Source organism: Rhinolophus sinicus, linkage group LG10 (genome assembly GCF_036562045.2).
Source record: "Rhinolophus sinicus isolate RSC01 linkage group LG10, ASM3656204v1, whole genome shotgun sequence".
Taxonomy (NCBI): Eukaryota; Metazoa; Chordata; class Mammalia; order Chiroptera; family Rhinolophidae; genus Rhinolophus; species Rhinolophus sinicus.
Genome location: NC_133759.1, coordinates 94,779,488 through 94,805,695, shown reverse-complemented (window position 1 = coordinate 94,805,695; position 26,208 = coordinate 94,779,488). Strand labels below are relative to the sequence as shown.

The following is a 26,208-nucleotide window of genomic DNA, read 5'->3' as shown; positions in this document are numbered from 1 at the left end:
TTATTTTATATAACCATTCAACGGTATGCCCCAAGGACCCTCAGAGATCAAGAATTAGAGAGGTGAGATGACTACAACAAAGTCACACGGCCAGCTCCCAGCCAAGTGTTAGAAGAAATCAGCTTTCCAAATTCCTTGCTGCCATTTCATACTTTGTTACCTCCAACGTCAGTCTTCCTTGCACATGAAACAGGGGCTTTCACCAGGGTTAACAGTTGGTAGTCTACCTTCCAACCTTCATTCCCAATGCATGTGTGTCCATGTGACAGTAGGGGAGCCTTCACCGTAAGTCTGACAAGCTGACACTTGTCACCACACCAATGACAATGCCCGCTCACCAGCATCACATACTGTCCTAAGTATACGGCGCCTCTCTGGCCCTCCCACTAGCTTCCTGCCTCCTGTCCTCACCCCCTTGCTGCCCTGTTGGGACCATGCCCAACCATCATACTAAAGCTTAAGTCCATTGTGGACGCTTCTCCTCTTACCTACAAAGACTTTTATCCCTGGGGTTTGGGTCATAAGGGTCATGAAGAAGATGAGTGTCCATTCATTCATTTAGTAACTCAACAAATCCTGACTGAGCCCCTACTATGCAACAGGCACCGGGCTGTGTGCAAGAGGAGAGTGAACCACCAGACATGCTTCCACATCAGAACCTATAGTCCAAAGGAGACATATATACTAAACTGGCAAACACACCAACAAACAAAATGATGGTGAAAATGCAATGGGGAAAGCCCAAAAGGGTGCTACGGAGAGATAAAACGGGGGCTCACCTGGTGTCAAACGCTCAGGATACAGGCCTCTCTGAGAAGCCATCTCTGAGCATATGCCCAGGGGGTAACTGAGTTCTCCATAAAAAGGCAGAGACTTCTCTTCCAGTTCTGTCCCCGGTCTCCATTCCCACTTTTCAGCTTCTCCCAAATCATGTTTAATATTTTTTAATTATAAAAATAAGATATTCTCATTGTAGAACTTTAAAAACTCAAAAAAAGATAAAAGAAGAAAAATTACATTGCTCACCAACTCATACTCCCATTATTGCTGACTGGTACATTTCTATGTATTCATACCATTATGAAAAGGAAAGTTCTATTATTGAAAAGAAAATGTACGAACACAGTAAAAAAAAAAAAATCCAAGGCATAAAAAACGTATAATCAAAATTGTTATTCTCCCATTCTAGCCACTACCACCCCCAGTTTTATTCCCCGGAGTAACAGTTTTTATGTGGACTTAAAAAAAAAAAAATATATATATATATATATATATATATATATATATATATATATATATATATTTTTTTTTTTTTTTTTTTTAAACATAAAATGGTATCATTCCATAGGAGCAGACTCCATTCTGCTCCTTCCTTTATCATTTAACAATATATCCTGGAGAAGCAATATAGATAATCTTTATTCTTTCTGAATGCCTATTAATGCCTGTTTTCACATCACTGAGACCACATTGTATAATAATCTTGCATCTTGCTTTGTCACTTAATATCACCTCATTAAAAATTATTGCTTCATTTAAATTTTTTGTGAAAATTAAAAGGAAAACACTGTAATGACTGCAAAACATTCCACTATATCAGTAAACCATAAATTATGTAACTATTACCTAATTATGAATATTTGGACTATTTCAGAAAATTTTTAATGGCTTCAATGAACTTTACACATAAAGCCTCTGCTGTGTTCCTCTACTTATAGAATCTTGATTCCATTTCAATAAGAATTTATAGAAAGTTAGAAAAGGACAAGAACCATATGATTTCACTTATATGTGGGATATAAAACAAAAAGCAACAAATTAACAAGCAAAACAAACATACAAGCAAATCAAAAAACAGACTCATATACAGAGACAACAGAATGCTGATTACCAGTGGGGAAGGAGTACGGGGGAGGGCAAAGAGGGTAAAGGGGGTCAAATACAAAGTGACACAAGGAGACTAGACTTCACGTGATGAGCACACAATAGAGTATACCCAATGTCATATTATAAAGTTGTACACCTGAAATTTATATAATGTTATTAACCAACGCTACCCTGATAAATTCAATTTTAAAATAAATGTAAAAATAAATTTAAAAATAATTTATTGAGACCTCTGATGAACCCAACATTGTTCTCTAGTCTTGTCACTGCAATCCAAAAAGATTGCTACGATGTGCATATTAACATTTGTAAGAATAAGAATAGGCAGTATGCTACACACAAATGCTCTCTGGATGCCCATCTCCAAGTGGTCTAAGTCAGCTCTGGTCTAGGAAGAAAGACTAGTGCCTATTCTTGCTGCTTGTGCTGTCTGGCTCATTCCGCCCACAGCTGACCTACGCTCACGATAGGATGATCACATAAAGAGAGTCAAGGGCTCAGGAAAAGGGGCAAAAGGGGCCACTTGGCCAGCTCAGATTCCAGGCCTCAGTGTCATTCTGTTTTAGGTAAAAGATGTCTTCCATGTGACCCAGAGGGCTCTACATTAAGGTAGGCGGCTAAGCCCAACCTGGTCATGAAATGTCCCTTTATCTGGCCTTGCTGTGGGCACTTGTCTTTTGGGAATCTCACCGGGATTGGGGAGGAACGGCGGAGGCCAGACAGAATTCGGACGCCTACCTAATACCTTCACTAGATAGTTCTCTACCCACTTGCACATAATTATTGGCCCAGTGTATATGAGTGTAGGTTCTGGAGGCAGAGGGTCACTACTTCTAGACAAGTTATTACCCTTCTCTGGGGCTCCTTGTCTTCAAAATAGTGATGATAAGAGACCCTACCTCATAGGACTAAGGTGAGAATTTTATGATGGGTTACACGTAAGTAACTTAGAACTGTGCCTGGGACATTATAAGCACTCAGTAAATGTTTATAATGTGCAACACGTGAAAAATGAAGTGGAGCACTTAAATTTTTTAAAAACTTGTTAAATTTCCACAGCATGATAGAAGAGGCCCAAAAGGAATCAAATACTTTACAAAAATCAACTGGAAACATCCAAAATTCCTGAACATATTATTTGGGCATGGGGATGGGGGAACATGGTTAGAGTCAAGTAGTGAAATGTGGCTTGATTGTTGAATGGTTAAGACCAAGGTCTAGATGAGGCCATATGGACTTCCCCTCATATATCGCATGGACTCACAATAGAGGAGCTACTAATTATTTCAATCATCCAATCATTTCATTATCCAATCTTATTTCTAAGTCTTCTCGGAAGGGGTTGAGGTATAAATTTCTCTGAGAGGCATTCCAGGAAGAGGGAATCATATCAGCCAAGCATGAAAACACAGAAGTATACTGTGTGCTCAAAGGATGACAAATGGCTCACTGGAGATGATACTGGAGTCTTTCACATGGTTGAAGCCAGAACTTAGCAGAAAACACTGATCCTAGGAAAACTGGAATTGGGTCAAAATATGCAGGGTTTCTGAGGCCACACAGAAGTGACTGCATTGATCCAACAAATGTAAGAAAAGGTGTAACTCTTCATATTAGTAATCTTAAATAATATTATATTTAATATAATGTAGAGAACATGCCAAATGGAAGAATAATTAGAGGGGAATAATGGCTACATTCGGTTGTTATTCAGAATCTAGGTGAGACAGGATGAGAACCTAATGTAGAGTGATGGAAAATTCAAGAGGAAGGAAGAAAGGCATCGTGAGACATTTCAGAGGTAGAAGCAGTGGGTCTTAGTGACTGTTCAATGTCACTGGCAAAAGAAGAGAGAAAAGTTAAATTCGTTCCGAAGCGTGTCAGAAAGACGAGAGATTAGAGCACAGCATAGTGAAGTGATGGTGGTTAGGAAATGTTCGAAGCAAATGGGAGTGTTGAGCAGGGCACGTGCGGTGCAGCTGAGCTGCAAAGTATCTAAGTCACTGGGTTCCCCTGGGGTCAGGAGACACCTGCAGTGGGGAGAAACTGTTGAAACCAGAGATGGAAGATATGCCAGAGACAGTCTTCACTCATTTGACTATTGTGCCAAGTGTTGTTGCTGCCAATAAAAATTTCCCTTCGTTGCCTTCTGATTCTTCCCAAACCTTCCACTTTGCCTCTCTCTGCCTCCCACCAATAGTGATGTAGTTTTCCTCTGCACCTCCATGGTACCCAGCATGTATGACCACATAATATCCTAATTACCTGTTCCTCTACCTACTTGCCTCCGAACCACGAGTTTCTCATTTGCAAGGAATGAGTCTTATTTATCTCCATAATATCAATGCCTGGCACAGTGTCCAGCACACAGGCTGCAATCAGAATCCTCTGATGCAGGATTCCTTTATTGCCTAATAGACAAAGATAATCACGTGCAGTTGCATTAGCCCCTCACAGATAGTTGCAGTGTTAATGTTCCTTGACCTGTTGAAATTGATAGGAGGAGACATAGAGTCTGACAAATTTTAATCAAGACACTCCGATATTGTCTGCTGCACTCTAAATGCACTATAGACCCATCTGCCTTTTCTCATATTCCTGCCACAATCAGTTTGTTATCTCTATTTCTGGAGTCCCACAATAAAAATTTCTTTTTTTAAATCTCTACCCTACCGATACCCAGTAAAATAGCAACAAAGAAAAGTGAAAACCAAACTCAAAAGGAAAGCTGATGACAAGCAATATGTTTTTCTACTTTAATTATTTTATTTAAAAACCTGTTAGGGATCGGAACGGATTGTCGAGTATGCCAGCATTTCAGGATTTAATTTAGGTTTTACAAGCAGTGAAAGCAAATGAGGCATTCATCTCAAAGTAATTTCTCAACTGTTATTATCGTCCTCGGTACACTGACAAGGAAACCAAGACACAGAACAGAGAAGGAAGCAGTCCAAAGTCACATGTAGAATCTGAGGAGAACAGGAAATGCAACAGAATTTCTGAGCACAGACCAGTGGGTCTTATCCTTCCGTGGGCAGAAACATCGTCTGGCACACTTGTTTTCAATGCAAATTCCTCGGCCCCAGCCCAGACCTGGTGAATAAGACTCAGGAGGCTTCCAGGTGATGCTTATGAACGACGACATTTGAGGGCCACTGATCTAATGGCCAGGGGTCAGAAGCCACACCACGAGAAACACTATGCTGGACTCTTCAGATGGTTCTGCTCTATTGGACTTCATCACAAGGCCACTTAGTGAAGAGTGGAAAGGCAGGCAGCCAGCCAGGATTGGGGAAGGCCCCTACAGTAAGCCCATGTCTCTCCACCACATTCCATCTTAGCCAAGCCAGGCCTGGCAAACAGGCACCAGCCCCCCCCCCACACCCATCCCTACGTCTCCAACGCCATCGTGTAGACATGGAAACTTTCCCTTCCATCCTGCTTCTGAAGGGTTGCTGCTGAGATGGGACAGCTCCCCATTCCCAATCTTTCCTGCAAGATCTTTTTCTTTTCTTTTCTTTTTTTTTTTTTTTTTTTTTTTTGTTCTCTGTACAATTAATTAGCTAATAACTTTTGCTTCTGATCCATTCCTCATTAAAAAGCTGAATCCCCGAGTTGGAGCTGTCGGAACAAAGGTAGGAGAATTTATGTCTTAATTTCGGTTCATTATGGCAGGAAGCCTCTTGCTCCCATCACTCTCTCTCTCTCAGCCCCTCCCCTCCAAACTCTGATGGCTCTGTGACCCTAAATGCCTCTCGCATGGCAGCCGCCATCCAGGCTCTGTCTCTGCCCTTTATCTTCTACCGCCTCATTAAGAGAAATGAACCTGAGTCTGAGAAAGACTACACAGGGGAAATAAAAATGTAATCCCTCGGTGCCACCTATAATGAATTGTTATGAAAACCATGAAAATATCTGTCTGCGGATATTGTTCTTTGATTTGAAGTCAGTGTTGTAAGCGGTAATTTTTGTCATTAAAGCTGTTAATCTGCTCAGCGTTCCTCATAAGTTTTTATGAAGAAAAACAGCCCTGCTGCCTCCCCGCGCATTGCAGGGTACTTTGGAGGCCAACACACAGGCAACGCACCGTGGAATAATTAGCTTTAATTATGGCTGATACTGCTGTCTATTGAAAGTGGAGGGACTTCATGCTGCAAGGCTGCGGTTGGGGCCTGCTCAGCCTTCACAAGGCCAGCGGAGAAGGGCCTGCAGTGTTGCGTCTGGACTCCCAACCACAGCCGACCACGAACACCGCGCAGCACACGCCAGCCAAGGCAGATGCAGTCCAGTCACAGCACATGCTCATCCCCACGCGTGAACATGCACGCACACACTCCTCACAACACACACACACACACACACACACACACAATGTCACCTCCCCCATCCCCCAACCACCGTGCCCACCACAAACACCCACACCATCCATGGTCCACCTACACTTCTAATCACATGTGTATCCCAAGTCATGACAAGACAGGCGCCAACTCACATGGGCTCCACAAAAACTCAGCACACACGGCCATCTCCAGCAATGTAAACATTCAGCCATATCACAGGCATACCCAATGCCCTCCCCCACACCCCACAACACACATACACCCACCATGACATAGGTGCCTTGATGTATACAGCCACGTGCCACATAATGACGTTTCGGTGAATGACCAGACCCCAGGGATGATGGTGGTGTACCGTATGGCCGCGGTGTGGGATCGGCTGTGCCACCTGGGTGTGTGTAAGTGCACAATAGGGTGTCCACACAGTGATGAAATTGCCTAACGATGCATTTCTCAGACTGTATCCCCATTGTTAAGTGGCACATAACTGCACAGCCAACCCCAAACAGACACATACCCGACCAGGAAACACACACCAGTGCTTTAGCTCAAGCGGTAGCCAGATCAACCACCCCTATTACATGGAAAAAAACTGGTAATAAGTTCTGGGGAAGCAAATATTCTTGACCTCAAAGAGCTCATTATATGGTCAGAAATACGCATCTAGACAAAACAACTGGCGATTCATTCAGCATCTATGACGCACTGAACACTGATTACGTGTCAAGCACAGGGCTAGGTACTCGGGGGCCTTCACGGATAAATAAGACATGGTCTGTGCCTCAGGAAGCTTGTAGTAGACACACACTGCCTCTCAGGAAAGTTTGTTCATCTTGCTGGGAATGTCCTCCGCAGAGAGGCTTTAGCTCTCTGCTACCCCAGGGATTAAATCAACTGCAGAGAGCTGCCTCGTCCAAGGTCACTCCCTGCCCAGGCGGCCACAACCAATGACCGATCACTCTATGGGTTAAAAACCTGGCTGGCCAGACAACTCTGACCCGCCACAGCTCTACTACATGTCAGGTCCATTTCTCCCTTTATTTTTCTGTCTTCCACACATGTTGGTCCAAAGGGTACTACTCCCTAATAAACATCCTATCCCACTCAACTCCATCTCAGACTGTGCTTCTTGGAGAAACTGTGACAGAGCTAATCTCAACACTCTGAATGCTATCTACCAAGGAAGAGTAAGTGCTAAGGGGACTCTTTGGAAACAGAGGGAAATTCAATAGTAAGAGATGGATTTCTGGAGAAGCTGAGACTTAAACTGGGTCTGGAATGATGGTTAGCATTACATAGCTAAGGAAGCACAGAGCTTTTTAGAGCAAAATGACTTGGGCAAAAGCAAAAGAACAGGAAGTACAAAGTGTGTTCTTACCTCAGGGAAACAGTGAGATGGGAGAATGAAAGCAGACTGTGGATGGAGCTTATAATGAAACATTTAAAAAGGGTTGCACTTCATCTGTTAGACCAATAGACCTCAACATTTGGCACTCCAAATTAATTACGAGGGGTATGTAACCCAAAAATGCATATAGCATGGTTACAATTATACTTAAGAGGGAGACATTATAAATTGAGGGGTGTTAAAAAAGAAAGCGCACAGGTTATGGTCATATTCAAAAAGGCTGGCAGCCACTGCTATAGCAAAGGCAATATTAGAGTTCTCCCACTGTGGTCCTCAGGCCACCCATCCATCCATCCATCCATTCATTCCGTATTTATTGGGCCATCCCAACCCCCTCCCTAGTCCCAAGCATCATGCTTCCTGTTACCAGGGACGTTGCATGGAGGAAGCATTTGTCCCCAGCAGATTGAATTTAGAGACATTTGAAGTACTCCTTTTGTTCCATTTCAATAGTATTCAAAAATACACAGCTTTGGTGCTGCTTTGAACTACTTTCCTAAGGAGTTTTAAAAAGAGGGGAAAAAAGTTTTTTTTTTGACTTGTCATTCAATTAAAAAATAACATTTGGGTTTGGTTTCAAAGTTCAGAAAAATTAGTATGTTTTTCATGAACTGATTCATTTAATCAGTTCAGTTCAAGTTCCTATAGTTGGCCTAACACAGAAGAATCGACATAATGAGGCATTACAGTTGCTTAGGATTCATCCAAATTCCCCAACTACTCCCTCTTAGGCCTTGGTTTATGAGCCTGGGGGGTTGGGGGCGTGCCCCAGTCTGAGTAAATGAGAACAGGGAATTCTACTAAAGGGAACAAACAACTCATATGAAATCTTACTAAGCTAGAAATCAAAGGAAACTTTCTTAATATAATATTTAAATTATATATCAGACACTAACAGCAAACATACATAAAGGTGAAATATGCAGGATACCTCTATTAAAATGAGGAATAAACCAAAATGCCACTTTCACTGCTATCATTGAGATTTATTCTTGAGGTCTTAGCCAATGCAGTAGAACAAGAAAAAGAAATTCTGAATAGATATTGAAAAGGGGAAGAGAAAATTATTATTTGAAATCATAATTATCTTCCTAGAAAATCCAAGAAAACAACTAAAAATCTACTTAAACTAATAAAGGAGTTCAATGTGGGATAAGATACAAGATAAATAAACAAAAATTAATAGCTTTCTTATATGCCAGCTAAAATCTATTGGAAAATTTCACATTGAAGAAAGATCCCATTTACATAGAAAAAAATGTAAAATTCCTAAGAATAACGTAACAAAAAAAGATCAAGACCTATATTTTTTTGAAATCTTTTCAATAAACCCAGGCATGGTTGAAAAAGCATCCAGTAATTTGAAGCTTAAGCGCGTGATACTATAAAAGGCTTGAGGATCTGAACTCCTTCTGTCATTAATTTTTATTCCTGGTGAATTCTCTACCTAGAAATAATGAGTTAGCTTCAATTAACAGCCAGCCCATTCCAGTCTTGGGTCATGGAGGGCAATAGAACGCAGTTTTAACTTTTGTCTGCTGGAAGCCAATCAAAGGACATGGTTCTGAGATTGCTGTTGCTCTGACCAACAACACAGCCACCTGACTATTAAAAAACACTGGGACTCAGAGGAGAAGCTTAAAGAAAAATGCCACAGGAAGAAAGCTAATGAATGAATGTTCATTACATATAATAGAAACACATTGAGTATTTGTTAAACGAATAGTGCTTACATGTCCCAAATCATCATGTCTTGATTTATTATAACAAGAAAAGTATTTAACTGTGCATAGCACCTTCACATGCGATGTCTCACTCCATCTTCACAAAAACACTACAAAGTGGTGCAAGTGTGATTCTAAAATACTTGTATGCTTGAAGCATACATCGTGTGCCACAGCACCCATGAGCAGTGTGCTAAACCTTTTACACGCAATAACTCATTCAGGTGATGTCTCATAACATCACTGCGAGATCAGTGTTATTATGATGATGCTTATTTTATGGATAAGGAAACTGAGGCTCGGGCAATTACACAGCCAGTAAAGTGGCAGACTTACTAGGAGCCCAGCTAAGTCTGACTTCAGACGCTTCACTCTTAACCCTTACAGTATGCTTCCTCTGATGGTGGCAGTATTCTCATGAATCATCACAGTTGGCAAGAGCAGCATTACCTACTGCATTAGCTTGGTCCGGCTTTCATGACAGAATCAGATAGATTCAGTGGTTTAAACAACAGAAATTATTTTCTTACAGTTCTGGAGGCTTGACGTTCAAGATCAAGGTACCATCATGGTTGGTTTCTGGTGAGGTCTCTCTCCACGGCTTGCAGACAGCTGCCATCTGCAATGTTACATGACACCTGTTAAACCCCTCACGTGGCCTTTCCTCTGTGCATGCATACCCCAGTATCTCCTCCTCTTCTTGTAAGGACACCAGTCCTATTGGGCAAGTTCCCCACCATTATGACCTCACTTAACCTTAGTTATCTCCTTAAAGGACCTATCTTGAAATACAGTCATATTAAGGGTTAAAGCTCCATCCTATGGATTTCAGGCCCTAACATCTATACTTAAAGACAAGGAAACTGAGGTACAGGGAAGTTAATGAGCTTGCTAAGGGCACATAGCTATAAGGACCTTAGACTCAAACCTAGATGTATCTATGTCTAAATCCCGTGTTCTTTCCACTTCCCCACAGTAATTATTCACGCGGTGGGAAGGGAAGGGGTACGTAAACAATGTGAAAGAACAGATAACAGGAAACTCATTTTCATTCTGCTTTGGAACACTCAGTATACATTTTCAAACCCTGTTTATCTTCATATTTATTTCTAAACTGCTAGCCAAATGAGTTTGCATTGCCTTAGTGTGCCTTCACCCCTACCCCTGACCTGAGAACAAAGAGGGGTAGCCCAAAACCAAATTGACATGCATTGCAAAGACAGCAGGACATTAAAAATCTACCATAGCTAACCACACACCCACACACATATCAACCAGAACTGACTGCATGTACTCGTACTTTGATGTGCTTAGAAAGGGCTATATAAATTCAAATTGCTCTCCTACCTAGGTAACTAATTCAACTTCACAGGGTCCTGGTCTTCCAGTATCGTATTATTTTCCAGATAGATTCATTCGTTTATTTATTCAAGTAGCATTTACTGAGCAGTGTCCACCAATTAGTCAATCCCAAACTAGCTCATTTCGTCCATGGATGGCAGTTGCTCTCCTTGCTTTCCCACATTCACAGACTCTTCCAGTGAGGAATGGGACCTTTCTTGGGAGGGCGGGGATCTTCCCTCAATGTCCCTACCTATATCCTTCCACTCCCAAATGCTACACCCCAAAGTAGGGTAATCTACCTTTGGTAATAAGTATAGTTACCGTGCTTACTTTACAGATAAGAAACCTGAGACAGACGGGGTGAAGTTCAATGTCATACAACGTATAGGTGGTAGTGCCAGGATCAGAACCCACGCAGCCTGATACCAGTCTACACTCGTATTGCTATGCAATATATGCTTCTCGATATGCTCTGTTTCTTTAATTTTATTATTAATATCAGAACTGAAGGAAAGTTTAGGTTTGCAAAGTTAGGAGAGACTTACCTAAAGAAGAGATTTCTGAAGCTAGAAAAACAAAACCTGAGAAGTCAAGGCATTTGTCTGAGACCACCCAGTGAAGCAGGAGAATTGTGCTCCGAGCACAGATTCCTCGGAACGTGGCTTACCTTCCTGACACACTTCCATGGGTCTGTCACCCCCGTTACCCTGGGACCATGGTGTGGAAGCCCAAGCCCACTAGCCATTGTCCGCCCGAGCACGGCATCCTCCCCACGAGTCAGGGTGAGCCTAAGAAGGACACGCACATCTGGAACAGTGCCTCTATAGACAACCCTCCCTGGTGCGGAAAGACTAAAAATAAAAAATAAGTACAACCGATGAGTGAGAGTTTCATATGTAAGAAGATGCTAAGGGCTGAAAATACAGTAGAGGAAAATAAAGGAGATAGGGAGTGTCACCCATGAGGGTAAAGGAAGAAGTTATCGTTTTAACTAGTGTGGTCGGGCAGAGCCTCACTGAGAAGGTGACATCTTAGCAAAGATATAAAGAAGATAAAGGACACTGCCATGCAGATATCTGAGGAACAGGAATTCCAGGTCAAGGGAGTAGCATGTGGCAAATGCCCCAGGGAGATCTGATGGAAGGTTACTGCAGGAATCCAAGCTGGAGATGCTGGTGGCTAGATGGTAGCGATGGAAATGGTGAGAAGTGGTTGATTCTGGATGTGTTTTGAAGGCCAAGTCCACAGTATTTCCTGACAGATTGGTTGTGGGATATGAGAGACAAAGTTATCCAAGCACGTCTTCAAGCTCAGGGCTTGAGCACATAGAAAGATGGAGATGCTACCAACTGAGAAAGGCAAGGCTGTGGATGACACAGGTTGGCGACAGGGTGAGAAGGAAAATCAGGAATTCAGTTTTGGACAAGTTGAGTTTGAGATGTCTATCAGACATTCCAACGAAGAAGCAGCGTAGGGTAATGAATGTGTGAGTCTGAGGCTCAGAAGAAAAGTCTGGCTAAAGATATAAATTTGAAAGTCATCGGTAGACAGATGGCATTTAAAGCCAGGCAACTAGCCAAACTCAACAAGGGAGTGAATTTACATAGATAAAAGAAGACTAAGGACAGAGCGCTGGGGCACTCTAAAATTCAGAGGTCAGGAAGAGGAGAAAGCAGGAAAGGAGATTTGGAAGGAGCAACCCGTGAGGTGGGAGGAGAACCAAGCAAGTGTGTGGTGTTCTGAAAGGCAAGGGAAGAAAGTGTATCAAGAAAGGGGAAGTGTCCAGATGTATCAAAAGCTGCTGCTAGGTCACATAACATGAGTTCTGAACAATGACCACTAAATTAAGCAATGTGGAGGTTACTTGGTAACCTTAACAGAAACAATTTTGATGGAGAGATATGAAGGCAACGCTCAACTGGGGTTTGAAAGGGAGGAGAGAACATGAAGACAGCACAGGGGAGCAAAGAAATGGGGTCGCAATTAGAATGAAAGGTGAAATCAAGAGATTTTTTTTTAAGATGTGAAAAATAACAGCATGTTTAAGTGCGGATGGGAATGATCCAGTAAAGAGGAAGAGGAAGAGATTGGAGCTGTACGCAAGCGTGGGAAGGATTGCTGAAATAATGTCCCTGAGGAGGCGAGAGGGGAGAAGGTCTAGGGCACAAGTGAAGGAATTAGCCTTAGATAAAAGCATGTGTAGTCATTCACTAAACAGGCCCACGCAGAGTATGGGGTGCAGTTGCTGGTGGATGCGGTAAGAAGCTTGGGAGCGGGGTCGTCAGTAAGTAAAGGCTAGTGAGTGAAGCAGCGCCAGACCATGAAGAACCACATACACTTCTTTCCAGATTTCATTCCAAGTACAATAGTGAGCAATAGTAAACTTTGAGGCAGATTCTCACTGATTCACAGGAATATGTAAAATAGTTTTAAAATAGAAGGGGAACCTAAAGGTAGAGAGGCCAGTTAGGAAGAGGTTGAAGATGTCTAGATGACGGAAGACGACAACATAAATAATGGCAATAGGAATCGAAAGAAGCTGGTAAATTTAAACTTTTTTCAGCAAGGTACTCCGAATATCAATTGAATATGATGGAAGGGGGCGGGGAGTCAGAAAATGACCTGTTTCCTTACGTGGGAAACTGGAAAGGTAGACATACAATTCACTGAGCTAAGGAACTTCAGAGGAAGGACCCAATTGGGGAAAAAGACAAATAATCAGTTTCTGGACCTCTTGGGTTTTAGCTAACTGTGGGGTACCCACAGACAAAGAGCATGTCTCCCAAGGTTATGAATTATGTAGAGCAGGAGCTGAGAAAAGAGTTCTTAACTGGAGCGAAAGATCCGGAAGTCATTCCAGACAGTTACTGTAGTGTCATTGGCAGAGTCTAAGGGATTAATTGACCACTTCCACACTCAGTGGTCCAGACCACTCTGCTTTTACAGGACTCTTCCCTTTGACTTTAGTTGTCACCCTAATGCCGATGGCACCTGCTTTTCATCTGCCTTTATTTTACATTTACTGTATCGATGTAAAGGCATGAAAGTAGCTAGTCCTGCAGAATAAAATAACAGACCATTGTCACAGCAATTTAGAGACCTTTTCCATTTTCAGTTTTATGGATATAGTCTTGTTACTTAAGGTTTTAGGTGAAAGAATGCTACTATACATGCATTCTAGTTCTTAACTATAAACAACTTTTTTTTATCACGTGCTACTGTGGATAATTCAAGCATTGTGTGTCTCCATCTATACGATGAGCAATAATCTAATTATCTGAAGCAGCAATTCCTAAAATGTGGACACATACCCCTCCCATGCACTCAAGATGCTTTTTAGATGATATGGGAGGTGATTTTAGATGGTACACAGACATGGCACTGAACAACATTCTCTCATTGTAAGAAACTTTATTTCATTTTCTTTCAATCCTTCTGACTAGGCCAGGGCAAGGAAAAAGACAGCCTTTGATGCCAACGTGTCCTTAAATGCCCCTAATACCCCTTTATAACAGAAATAAAACAGGCCTTGGGTTCAGAGTCTTCCATAAACCACAGTATCTAATTAGACTCAATAACATTGTTTTATTTTCATTGTATTTATTTTTATACTTAACTTCTACTTATGGCAAATGGCTTCCATTTATAGCATGGATACTAAATGTCCTTCTAAAATAGAGTACTTTTTAAAGTGAGCCAACAAGAAAGATATTAAGTAAAAGATGGCTCTTTGACATCCAAAAACATGAAGATGGTAGTGTGAACAGGTCATTCCGACCAAAAAAAAAAACAAAAAAAAGTAAAATCGTGATTCGTACACATATAAAATGACACATATTAAAGATTTTATCATTTAACACATTATTTAAATGAGGGGACCAGGCAGACGATATAACCAGCTCCAAGAAGTCAAAGAAGCACAAATTTATATTCTTTCAAATGAATGTAGAAATGGGCACAACACTGATGGGGGGTGGGATACCCCCACTGGACAGAATTCATTTGCTTATCAAGAAACAAGAATTATTTTGTTTTACTATCTGCAATCTATAATTTACAGAGTAAGAAAACAGTTCACGGGCAGTGAAAGGCTAGAACCAAACACCTGGAAGGGTATGCTCTAAGCAACGCATGGTTTTCCATTGAAGCACTGGCCCAAGGCAATTTATAGTCCAAATCCTAGGGAAGTCACCTTGACTAGATGGAAACATCAGTGGAGCTGTGGCACTCTGCAACTGTATCACCCTGGGCAAGTCATTTCTCCGTTTTCGCCCCAGAAGGACTTGGACAAGACACTTCCCAAAGTTCTTCCATATTATGAAATTCTCAGATTCCTGATACTTAAGCCCCCAAGACTTTAGCTGCGTCAAAGTGGCATCTGGAAAGAGTGCCGCTGATTGGTAAGGTTCACAAGCTGAAACTGGCCTCCTCACCAGCCTTCCCAGAGCAGAAGCAGAGAAGCTGCCTCCGTTTACTCAAACCAGAAGTGTAGTCACTGACCCCCATTCGTACCCCGACGACTGTTAGAAAGAGGGTGTCTTCCTTGGTGTTCAGCTTGTAACTAAGACTTTGCTGAAATCCAACAAACGTACTTCATTTATCATCATCATTATGTCATTAATAACGAGAGCGCAAGTCCCAGCTTCCTCTGGCCACCACAACACATCATTAACGTCCTTCTCCCTGACATAGCAGCAGGTCTCACTCCTGCTGATAAAGTTCCTGTGCCACGGGGGGGATTAACATCGTTATTTTCAAAGTAATTTGATATGAGACTTTCAGTGATGCCCGGTTCAATTTTTGTGCCCCCGTCTGAGTTTTTCTGAACCGCTATTTTGAAGAAGCTGGGTTAACAGCATTTACATTGAGTCCAATTTATACCATCCTCAAGTGACAGAGGCTGGGGACAAGGCAGAGGGTCAGAGGACTGTCCTCCATGACCTTCCACCAGGAAAGAGCCCAGGGCGGGCCAAATACCGCCGTAGTTCTCCTCAAACACTATTCCTCTATCCTTTGGTACCCTGCCAGAGCTGGAGGGAGAAACAAAGAGGGTGGCAGTGCCAGCAAGTCTCAGATCTGCCCCTGATGAAGCAATTCATTCATTTCTCTGTACATTGGTTTGCTGGCCTATTAAAAAAAAAATCATAATAGAACCACAGGGTTCTCGTGAAGCTTAACATTAGGTGTGGAAACAAAAACACTTAGCACAATGCCACTAAACACTTAATAAATGTGACCGTTATAATTGCCATGTCCCTACCTGACTGTACTTGGAATTGGAAAATGCTCAAAAATAAGCATTCTTTCATTCAGTCATTCAACAGGCATTTTCTCCCTACCCATTTTAAGTATTTTCCATTATTAAAACTATATAATAGAAGTTCACTAATATCTACAGTCAGTGTTGGAAGGTATACACACCAAAGGATGAGAAGTCATTTCTGAAGTGTGGGATTAAGAGAATCTCACGTTATGCTTGCAGTACTACAAGGTTTTATTGAATAACAAACATATATAACAATTGCAACACTTTTTAAATATTTCTATTTTGAAAGAAATGAAATGCAAGTACCACGAGTACATGACAAACAACATACATAAGCAGAAAAGGAGAGGAAAGAAAAGACTCATCTCCTACCTCTCCAGCTGTCATTGTTCCCACTCCTCTAAAAACCCAAGAGGTCTGACTCCTGCCGAATGTTAACAAAAGATCACGGATACAAGGGCAAGAGCTCTGGAAAGCTGGAGTTCTTAAAATTTAGAAGGTCGTGGATCCCGCTAAGTATCTGATGAGAGCTGTGGACCTTCTTCCACAGACTAGTGCATAGATACATATATACTAGTACCGTTGCAGGGTGGTTCTAAACTCCTGAGACTTGTTGAGGTAGAATATTAATGTCCATGGTAGACCACTAAAAAGATGCTTCACCCATCTGCCTATTTGTTTAAAGAAGGCATTTGATTCAATACCACAAAGGTCCCATGACCAGAGGTATCTCCCCCACAACAGGTCTGATACTGGTGCCTAATATTTCACTGTTAGAAACTCCTCTGAATCAAAGCATTATTCCCTGTAAAGCTGCAAGCAGCCCCAAGAAATTTGACGCATTAAGTTTGCATCGTTCATTTTCCCAACAACTATTTATTGAGCACATACTGTGTTCCAGGGGACAGGGTAAATAAGACAGTTCTCCTTGAACTCAGCGTCTAGTGTGTAGGAGAGGAAGGGCAGAGAGGTAGACAGAGATGTGTGAAGTAATTAGTGCTGTTATTGGTTAATGACAAGTGCGATGAAGGAAACAAAGTCATGGCATAGAATGGCTTGGGGGAGGACAGCTTTACATAGGGTCTCAAGGAGACCTTACTGCCTGGTAAGAATAAGCCAGACATCCTGAAATCGGTATGGAAAGACATTTCATGTCACGCCATGAAAATGTTCATTGAAATGTGCATATCATATTTTCTTCTTGGATAGAGGCAACTTCTAAAAATAGGAAGCAAGCAAGTCCAGAAAAGAAGATACTGCAGAGAGAGAAAGAAGGGGACAATCACGGGGGAGTCACAAATAGGGAGAGAGATTGAGAAAGATGGGTAGGGAAGAGAGGTCAAAGGCCAAACTGACATATGACTATACCTTAGAATAGTTAGAATCTCAGTTGCAAATAACACATATCTGACTCAAAATGGCTTAAACGGTAAGGAATTTTACGGCTTACACAGGTGGAAATTCAGAAGGAATGCAGGATTTGAGTATAATACTACCAGGGCTTTCGCTCTGTTTTCATTCTCAGCTGTGTCCTCCTCAGCAGAGACAGAGGTAGAGATCGGTAAAGATACAGACAATAGGACACTGTGTATGTGTATGTGTATGTGTATATGTATATGTACATGTATAGTATTTCCAGGCTTTTCTATCCGCCTAGCTCGCAAAATTTTCTGGTTTTGCTTACTGTTTTTTCCACTCTCCAGCATTTTGAAACAGGTTCTGCTATGGTCAGACTAGTGCTTTAGATTTTGTAATAGAGCCTGGGAAAAGTAGATGAACAAAGGGCACAGAAGCTAGAACTGAAGGAGGAGCTTTGCTGGGAATGTTATAAAATTGTAGAAAAGGATAAGTCACAAGATATGAGAGAACTAGATGATTCGATAAGAGGGGCATATGTATCCCGTTCTTAATGTTTGATCAATTTAAATAAAAAGCTTAAGTTGTTTTGGGTTGACATTTTTTGTTTTTTTAACTAAGTTTGTTTTGTTGTTGTTGTTGATTTTATTGCAACACAGGATTATGTGGGTCCTGGCTTCAATAGAATTACACACCTACACACACACACACACACACACACACACACACAAATGGTAAAAGCTCAACTACTCTGTTTCTCACACCCCTTGGGAACAAGATTGTCATACGCTCCAAAGCTCTTAGACCTTGTCTAGGCATGTCAGAAGGGACTGGAATTTTGGCAAGCCACTTTTTAAAGGTCATTGACCTCTGGTTTACCCTACAGTGCAAACCATGAACTCTGTACTACAAATCATTATTATTAAGAGTAGCTTGGGTGTACTAGAAAGGTCTGGGATTTATGAGCAGGAGACATGGGCTAAAGTGCTATTAGGTCACTAGCTGAGTGATCTTCAGTACATTCCTTAACATCCCTTTAACATCTGTGAAAGGGGCCTACACAGTACCTACCATACTAGGGGAGTGCAAAACTGAGTTCCTTGAGTATATGGGCTTATCACGTGGACTATTCCATGTTCATTTGTGGATCCTTAAGACATAGCTCACTGATGGCAAACACACAGCCCTAACACTGCAACTCCATGCCCACGAAAAACAAGACATGTACTCCACTGAACCTGGCATACAGGGGCTCTAAATAAAAAATACTTGTGAGTGAATGAATGAATGAACAAAGTGCTCTAGGCACTCACTACCAACTGATCAGAGCTGGCTCTTGAGATCAAGGGCAATTGCTACCCCAGGCCCTAGGCTTTATTCCAGCATTTCTACAATGTGTACAACGGATGTTTGCCCACGCCCTCTAGACCAGGGATCCACCACCTAATTTTGTAAATAAAATTATATTGGAACACAATCACACTCATTTGTATTGTCTATATCTGTGTTCACACGACAATGGCAGTTCAGTAGTTGTAACAGAAACCATATGGCACAGGAAGCCTAAAATATTTACTATTTGGGTATTTACAGAAAACAAAAAACAAAAAACTGCCAATTCCTGCTCTAGACCATGACCTCCTTGAAGGGAGAGGCTGTATGCTTCATCTTCTTTTCCCCAGTACCTGGCAAAGAGCAGGCATTTGATATATGTTAACTGAATTAGCACATGTTGGAGATTCTAAGAAGGATGTTGATTGAACTGAAATTGAGTTCACTAAAATTAGCCATTCTGTTTCTCATCAGGACTCGCGGTGATGGAAAATAATACAGTCTGCTTTCATAAGGAAAAGGGCTGTGGCAAGTAGCCAAGACCCAAAGACCAACTGCTGTGTAGTGGCCTAGAGCTCTTGGGGTGGGGATGGAATTGGGGTGGGGGGGATTGGCAAGTGCAGACCAAGAAAAGAGCATGGAGAGAACATGAAGGAGGAAGTCCAAAGTCAAACCTGGTCTCCCACCTACTTTGCTGAAAACCAACACTACCTGATCAATGAATTTTCATTAAGGACCTCAAAGTGCTGTTTGTAAGCAACTTACCTCGCACATCAGACTCACCTGAGGTAAGTCATAAACCCTAGGGGTAGGGGCCAGGAATCTGCATGGTTAACAAGCTCCCCAGGGGCTTTTAATATACACTCATTATTAGAATCACCGACCTAGAAAATATGCTCTTTTCCAAAGAGAGAATTCCGAATAAATATTTATCTCAGGTGGTTGCCCTGTCCCACATATTTCCATGTAAAGATTTTAAGATAATGCATTCTCACTGAAGATTTGGGTACAATCTGTGGAGAGGTACTTTTACTGTGTCCACACAATACCAAATGCCTGGTCGACCTAACCAAAAATACTGGATAAAGCTTTGCTTCAATGGACTGAACAATCAAAAATTGATTGGTGACCCAAGAGTCTCATGGAGACATAGGCTTGAGAGAGAGACAAGGGCAGTCTCGCCAGGGGGTGAGGGGGGAGCTTACAATGGAATCACTACATCTTGTTGGAAAGTATCTTAACCCCAAAATAACCAAGATAAATGATTTGTGACTGTGACACAGGACAAAGAATTTCAGTATAACACAGCTGACTATGGAAAAAAATGCAGCCAATGCAGTAAATCACTCTACGGGGAAAAACAAAAAAGAAACAGTTCAGAATGAGTGCCTCCCGAGATAAAAATCATCTTCTGAGATATTTTTGTGGAAAAAGAATTTCCTTAGAATTATTGGGAAATAATTTACAGTAGGAAAAAAGAGCCATTACCAAATGGCCTCTCTACATGATAGCAAAGTATATGTTTAATATGGGCTCCTTATACTTTATTTTCTATCAATTCTAACTAGGTTTTCATTTGCTGCCGAGGTTGGGCCCCAAGAGCAGTAAGCCTAAAATCAATCCTTTCTTCTCAAGTCTGTAAATGTCTATGAAAGGGTTTAACAAATGAAGATAGACTCTTCCCCAACCACTGCTCTGGGACTCGGTTCTGACTTCCGAATGGCAGCCATTCATTACTTGTGTACCTGGGCTATTCAAGCGACCTGCCAAGTACTCTCAGATTCTGGAAGCAGAATTCAGAAACAGCATACATTCCAAAGAATTCTTACTAATTTCTTTTTAAAGAACTGTAAAATTAGTAAAATGGTATTGGGAAAAATGAATAATCATTTGGGAAAATAAATGCTGTTTGATTCCTACATCACTTCCTACACCAAAAGGCATTTCAGATGAACCAAAGATTAAAGTGCAAAATATGAAACCATGAAGATTCTAGAAGAAAACACTGGGAGAAATGTCATAATCTTACAATGGAGAAAATATTTCTGTGTACAACACAAAATTCAAATGCCAAAATGAGGTATAGATGAATTTCACTCCACAAAATTCTGCATGAAAGAAAATATCAGAAAAGAAAGTCAAAGATAAATAACAAACTGGAGGAAATCTAGGGTGCAGTGCGTATCATAGACCAAAGGCTATATTTCATTACTATGCAAAGAGTCCTTAGGAATCAATAAGAAAAATCCAACTAGTAAAGAAAAAATAGGCAAGGACATAGAAACCTCACAGAAAATGAACTCAAATGACTTATAAACATATTAAATTTACTCAGTTTCCTCATAATAAGAGAAATGAACATTAAGAGATTCCATTTTCACCTATCAGATTGACAAAGACAAAAAAAATTATAGCAACTTACATTGAAGGTGGGAAAACACTTTTGATGTCTTACTGACAGGAATGTAAATGGATTTAACCTCTGTGAAATCAATTTGGCAATATTTATCAAAGTTTAAAATGCACATACACTTTAATTCAATAATTAAAGTTCTAGTGATTCACCCTAAAATTTACCTAAACCTGTGCATAAGAACCAGGATTGTTATTGTATCAATGTTTATATTAGCAAAAGCTTGAAACATCCTGAATGCCCATCAGCAGAGGGCCAGTACAAGGAATTACGATAAATACGTAAAATAGAATACAGTATGAAGCTACTCAAATTAAAGAGATAGCTTTGTATAATTATGTGAATAAAATCAAAGACATATATTAAGCAAAAAAAGGTGCAGAATAACATACTGCGGTTATGTATGATTATACATGCACACAATATTTCTCGTAGTAGGAAACACAACAAACAGGGGCTGCCTCTGTGGAGAACTGGGTGGTTGGGGAATAAGGGTGGGAGAATGACTTCACTATACTGTATATCTTTTTTGTAACTTTTGAGTTCTGAACCATCAGGAAATACTATCTATTCAAGAGATATTTTTAAAGCAATGCAAGAAAATTAGACAAATATGCAAACTCTCTCATCATATTCTAAACGAGTCCTGAACTCAGGTTTTTACTTGCATAATTTGAGTATTATCATCAGGCAGGAAAGTTTTTCATAATATTAATTAGTATTCTGCTTTTTTTTTCCCTCCTCCCTCTTCCCAAACATGTATTCAGACCCTTAATAATTCCTTACCTTCGGGAGTTCTGCAGGATAGAAAGCAGAAGCTTCCTAGGTCAATGATTCTATCTTTTGTTAAAGCTCCAGCACTTTGAAGAGATTAGGGCAGTAGACCCAAAGGGGAGGGAAGAGGTGTGCTTCTGAAGATAATAAGGGGTGGAGAGGGAGGAAGAAAGTTTCTCTAATCAGAAAGAAGACAAGTTCAAACAGCACCAACAGTTAAATTCTGGGCTAAGTGGGTCTCTACCGAGGACACAAGAGCTCTCAGGCTCTTCAAAGAGTCCCAAACCCCAAGAGCCAGCAACTAAAGGGCCCATGGAAGCAGCGAGCCCTAACCATGGGACCAGCAGGGCCACCTCTGTGTGGCATTAAGAAAAGCCTGGGACCTTCACAAAACCCTTCGTGGGAGTGGGGGAACAGCAGGAAAGGTTTAGGGGATTCCCATAGTGATTGGAGTTGTGTTTCCCTCCAGCCATCACAGTGCAGGGCTGATAACTAGGTTTAAGTTGATATATTTTACAGCTGATTTTGTGGGTGGAGGTTCCTCCCTAGTTTACACGTAGCAGGGTGTACTGTTAATCGGCTGGTGGATAGTAGACACTCAGTATATTAGTCCCAGTGCTCAATGTCTGTTTTTATTTCACCACATGAAAACATCTTTCTTTGCTCTTTTCTACCATGTTTTATCCCTCAAATCTTCCTATGTTTCTTACATATTACCTTTGCCTTTTTCTTTCTCTTTTTCCTTTCCTGCCAAGGTGTAGACATACCGAAGTCATGAGCAAGGACGATTTGCCATGACCGGAATCACTCAAAGATGAAGATGATTTCTTGAATGTACAGAACCCAGGCCCAAAAATCTAAGAAATTTTAATTTTCCCAAAATGACTGCCTCTCTGGCCAGATTTCTCCATGAGGCTGGAGAAGATCTTAACGCTGAGCCACACGATGAAGGTGGCCCTCTGAGACTTCACAGGAGTCTTCTAGGTACGGCTAGTTCTCTTTCTGCGAAGTATAGAACTGGCCTCTGGAACTGGCACCGAATACAGCCTGCATTTGAACAGGAAGGAGTTCAGGGAACTGGTCCTTCATGGGTCTTCACAAGGAGATATTAAGGGGACTAGTGAGAAACCCAGCATCATTAATCATCAAATAAATGCCACATGGCTGTCTGAAGAAATATAATTTTAAAAAAATGGGGAGAGTGAATGGGGAACTGAGACCCTGGGGGTGGAGGGAGTCCGCTGAGTACTTAATATAACAGGCAATAGAAGGCCCATCTTCTCAAGGACCTAAGAGTTTCAAAACATTTTTTAATTGTGTTTCTTCATTTCAATGATAACTTCAGAAGGGAAAAAAAATGTTTTAGCAGCTGTGAAACCAGCAGCGGCAGTTTGCATTTGAAAGACTAAGTGAGTGTTTTCCAAATGGGCATTGTCTTCTCTGGATTTGAGAGAATTTTTCTTTTCCTTTAGAAGGGGCAATACATTACACCAGTTTAAGAAGCCCCGGTTTTCAGCACTGTGTTTTCAGGCAAGTGGGATACAATGTTCCCATGATTTCCCATCGGTGTCTTAGCACTGATTACATAACAACTAGCCATGACTTTGGAAAGCAGCCCTGATTGAAGAAAGCTCCTAGAGGAGGAGGGAAGGCTTGGAGGGCTGGGGAAGAGAATGGGGTAGCCTGGTGAGACATGAGAAGCAAAAGGGCACTGAGCAAGAGAGCAGTGGGCTCCAGTGAGCGGTGGAGCGTCTTGCAAAAGGCCACTTAAGTACCATCCAGCAAAATGTCAGGTGTCAACCTAACGGATCGGTCCATGAAGGGACCTGTGGCATCACCGTGAACTTGACCTGCATCCACTAGGTCAAGCATCCCTCCCCCAAGTTTGCTGCAGCTGCTAGTGTGTACACGAGCATCCACACAAGCCCCCAATACAGACAAGCAGGGACTCCGGATCTTCTCTTTCTAAACACCATCCATTCTTCAAGGCCTGTGTTCTCCCTGACCTCATCCCACATATTATTTCATCTGTGCCATATACTTTATCATTTCTCCATAAGCTGAATTGCTCACTGTTGCTCAGCCTATATTCCTTTACTCTGCCCAAGAATTCTGTAACATCCTTGTGGGAAGCCCTAGGAAAGCACTAGCCAATCATCAACATCCCTATTATTTTCACCAACTACAAAGCACTTTTATGCATATTCTCTCATTTTACTCCAACATCTATCCTGTTAGGCAAACTGGATAGAAAACACGATAGACTTCTATCAAGAAAAGGAAACTGAGCCCCAGGAAAGTTTGCTGACTGGATTTGAACCCCTTAAGTGAACGCACAAGCACACTAACAAATTCTCTACGAGATCAATCACCATGTTGACCTGGGAGTCCTTTTGCTCTTCTGTGATTTGTCTTAAAATCATTCTTCAAAGGAATGGCACATATCCTGGGCTAGTAACCTCACTACCTTCCCTTCATATTCCTCATCCAGGTTGCAGTTATGCAGTTATGTTGTGATTACGGGCCTGATCCAAAATAGGTGTTCAATAAATGTTTGCCCATGAATGAATCCTACCTCCGCCACTAAACTGTAAGTTTCATGAGAGCAACGACACACCTGTCTTGCTCGTTATCAGGCCCTCAGCTCCCAAAGAGCGCCTATCGCACTGCACACCCGCATTACATATTTATTGATAAACAAATGAATCAAGTAATCAATGACTAAACGTCCTCCTGTGAAAAGCACTGTGATGTCCACAAAGAGATTTCTTTTTAAAATCTCCTTTATGTCAACCCCCACACACCAGGGCAGTGAACCCAAAACAGAATAAAATTACTTCTAAGAAAATGAACTGTTCCCCAGTTGCAAATTGGCCCTGGATGCTGCTGCTTCACTCCCATTTACACTCTTTTCAGGCAGTTATTTCAGGTGATGGCATTATCATCGACGGAATTCAATAAAATTACCGGCTTCTCCCCCAACCCTCCCCCCCCCTGCCCTTCAACGTTTATTTTCTATAATCCATCTTACAGCGGGAGACCATTAGCCAGTCAAACAACATTCAATTTCATCAGCATCATCGCTTCAAGGAAACATGCAAAGGGTTTGCACAAACGGGTGTGTAGTAAATTTAGTCTTTTAATAGGTTCATTCTTTATTAGGTATTTATTTCGGGAGGTAAAGTCCTAATTAGATTAAGCGGAGAAGCTAAAAAAGCTATGGAAACACAGAGAGAGATTCCAGAATTAGATGGATTTGGTTTAGGTTTCCAGTTCTCTTTTATTTTATTTTCCTCAGCTGGCTGGAGAAATCCACACTGCAACCTCCAGCCCCTCAGATAAAAGTTTGTGAAATGAAACCTTGCCAACGTTTTGTGTGAGGAAGTCACATTCGTCTTTCTCCTATGCAAAGTTATTGTGGGACCATAATCTAGGAAAAAGCAGCTCCCGGAGCCAATGGTGAACCCAATTTACTGTGGCAGATGAATATAACAAAGGTGGTGGTGGTCTAGATGTTTGGCCTCAAGGCACAATTCAATTTTCAGCTGTTTCAAAGCTATTATGTCAAAGACTGTTTGCATAAACCTAATGTTGCCCGGGTAATCTTGGGTAGGCAGGAGTGGAGACGTCTGCCCTCTACTGCCCAAAATGGAAATAGCAGCTGGACTTCCCTTCAACCCAGATTTAGAACTACAGAAGTCTACTGTCCCCCAAATAATCAGCCATCTCCAGAACTTTCTGAACCATTTTTTTCTCAAGCTTTAAAACCAGAAGTGATTGTTCAGTCTTGTTTCGAGGAAGAAAATGAAGTAGATTGAAGAGGTGATGAGTTGATTGATGATGTGGGAACCTATGAGAAAGCTATTTCCCTTCTTAGAATCTAAAAGAAAATTCCCTTCACCCTCCCATCCACCCACACATGTATATTTATATAATCACACTGATACTTAATGTGTTTTTAACATAGAAAGAAAAAAAACAGAATGACTCACAGGAAACAAATCAATACATTTCAGAATGGGCTAAAAATGTCACCATAAAAAAATATTTCATGTTTATGAGGGCAAGTGTGGGAGGGGGTATGTTTTCAGTTTCATGTAAAAGTCTAGCTCTTTCTTCAAGTTTCTTCTCTCATTTTTTGTTCTTTCTCTTTCATAGAAATTGCCAACCTCTATGCTAAGCACTTCAGGCACTCAGAGAAGCACTGTCCACATTTAAATGTTTTTCCTTCCAAATACAGATAACTTTTTTAGTGAAATAGCGAACGGGCCACTTTGGGGATAATATTTTAGGCAGGGTGCTATGGTGGAGGGTCTCCAAACAAAGAGGAAGTTCACATGCCAGTAGACAGAACAGGGGACGCT

General features: G+C 41.4%; 1 long non-coding RNA gene across 2 annotated transcripts in view; it reads right to left on the bottom strand.

Annotated features, from left to right (window-relative positions):
• Window positions 1–9,980, bottom strand: part of LOC109451629 (uncharacterized) — a 397,673-nt gene extending 387,693 nt beyond the window's left edge. For both annotated transcript variants that reach the window (XR_012489525.1, XR_012489526.1), the window contains exon 1: window positions 9,890–9,980. This is a non-coding gene — a long non-coding RNA (uncharacterized LOC109451629). The remainder of the gene's footprint in view (window positions 1–9,889) is intronic.
• Window positions 9,981–26,208: the final 16,228 nt, after the last annotated feature.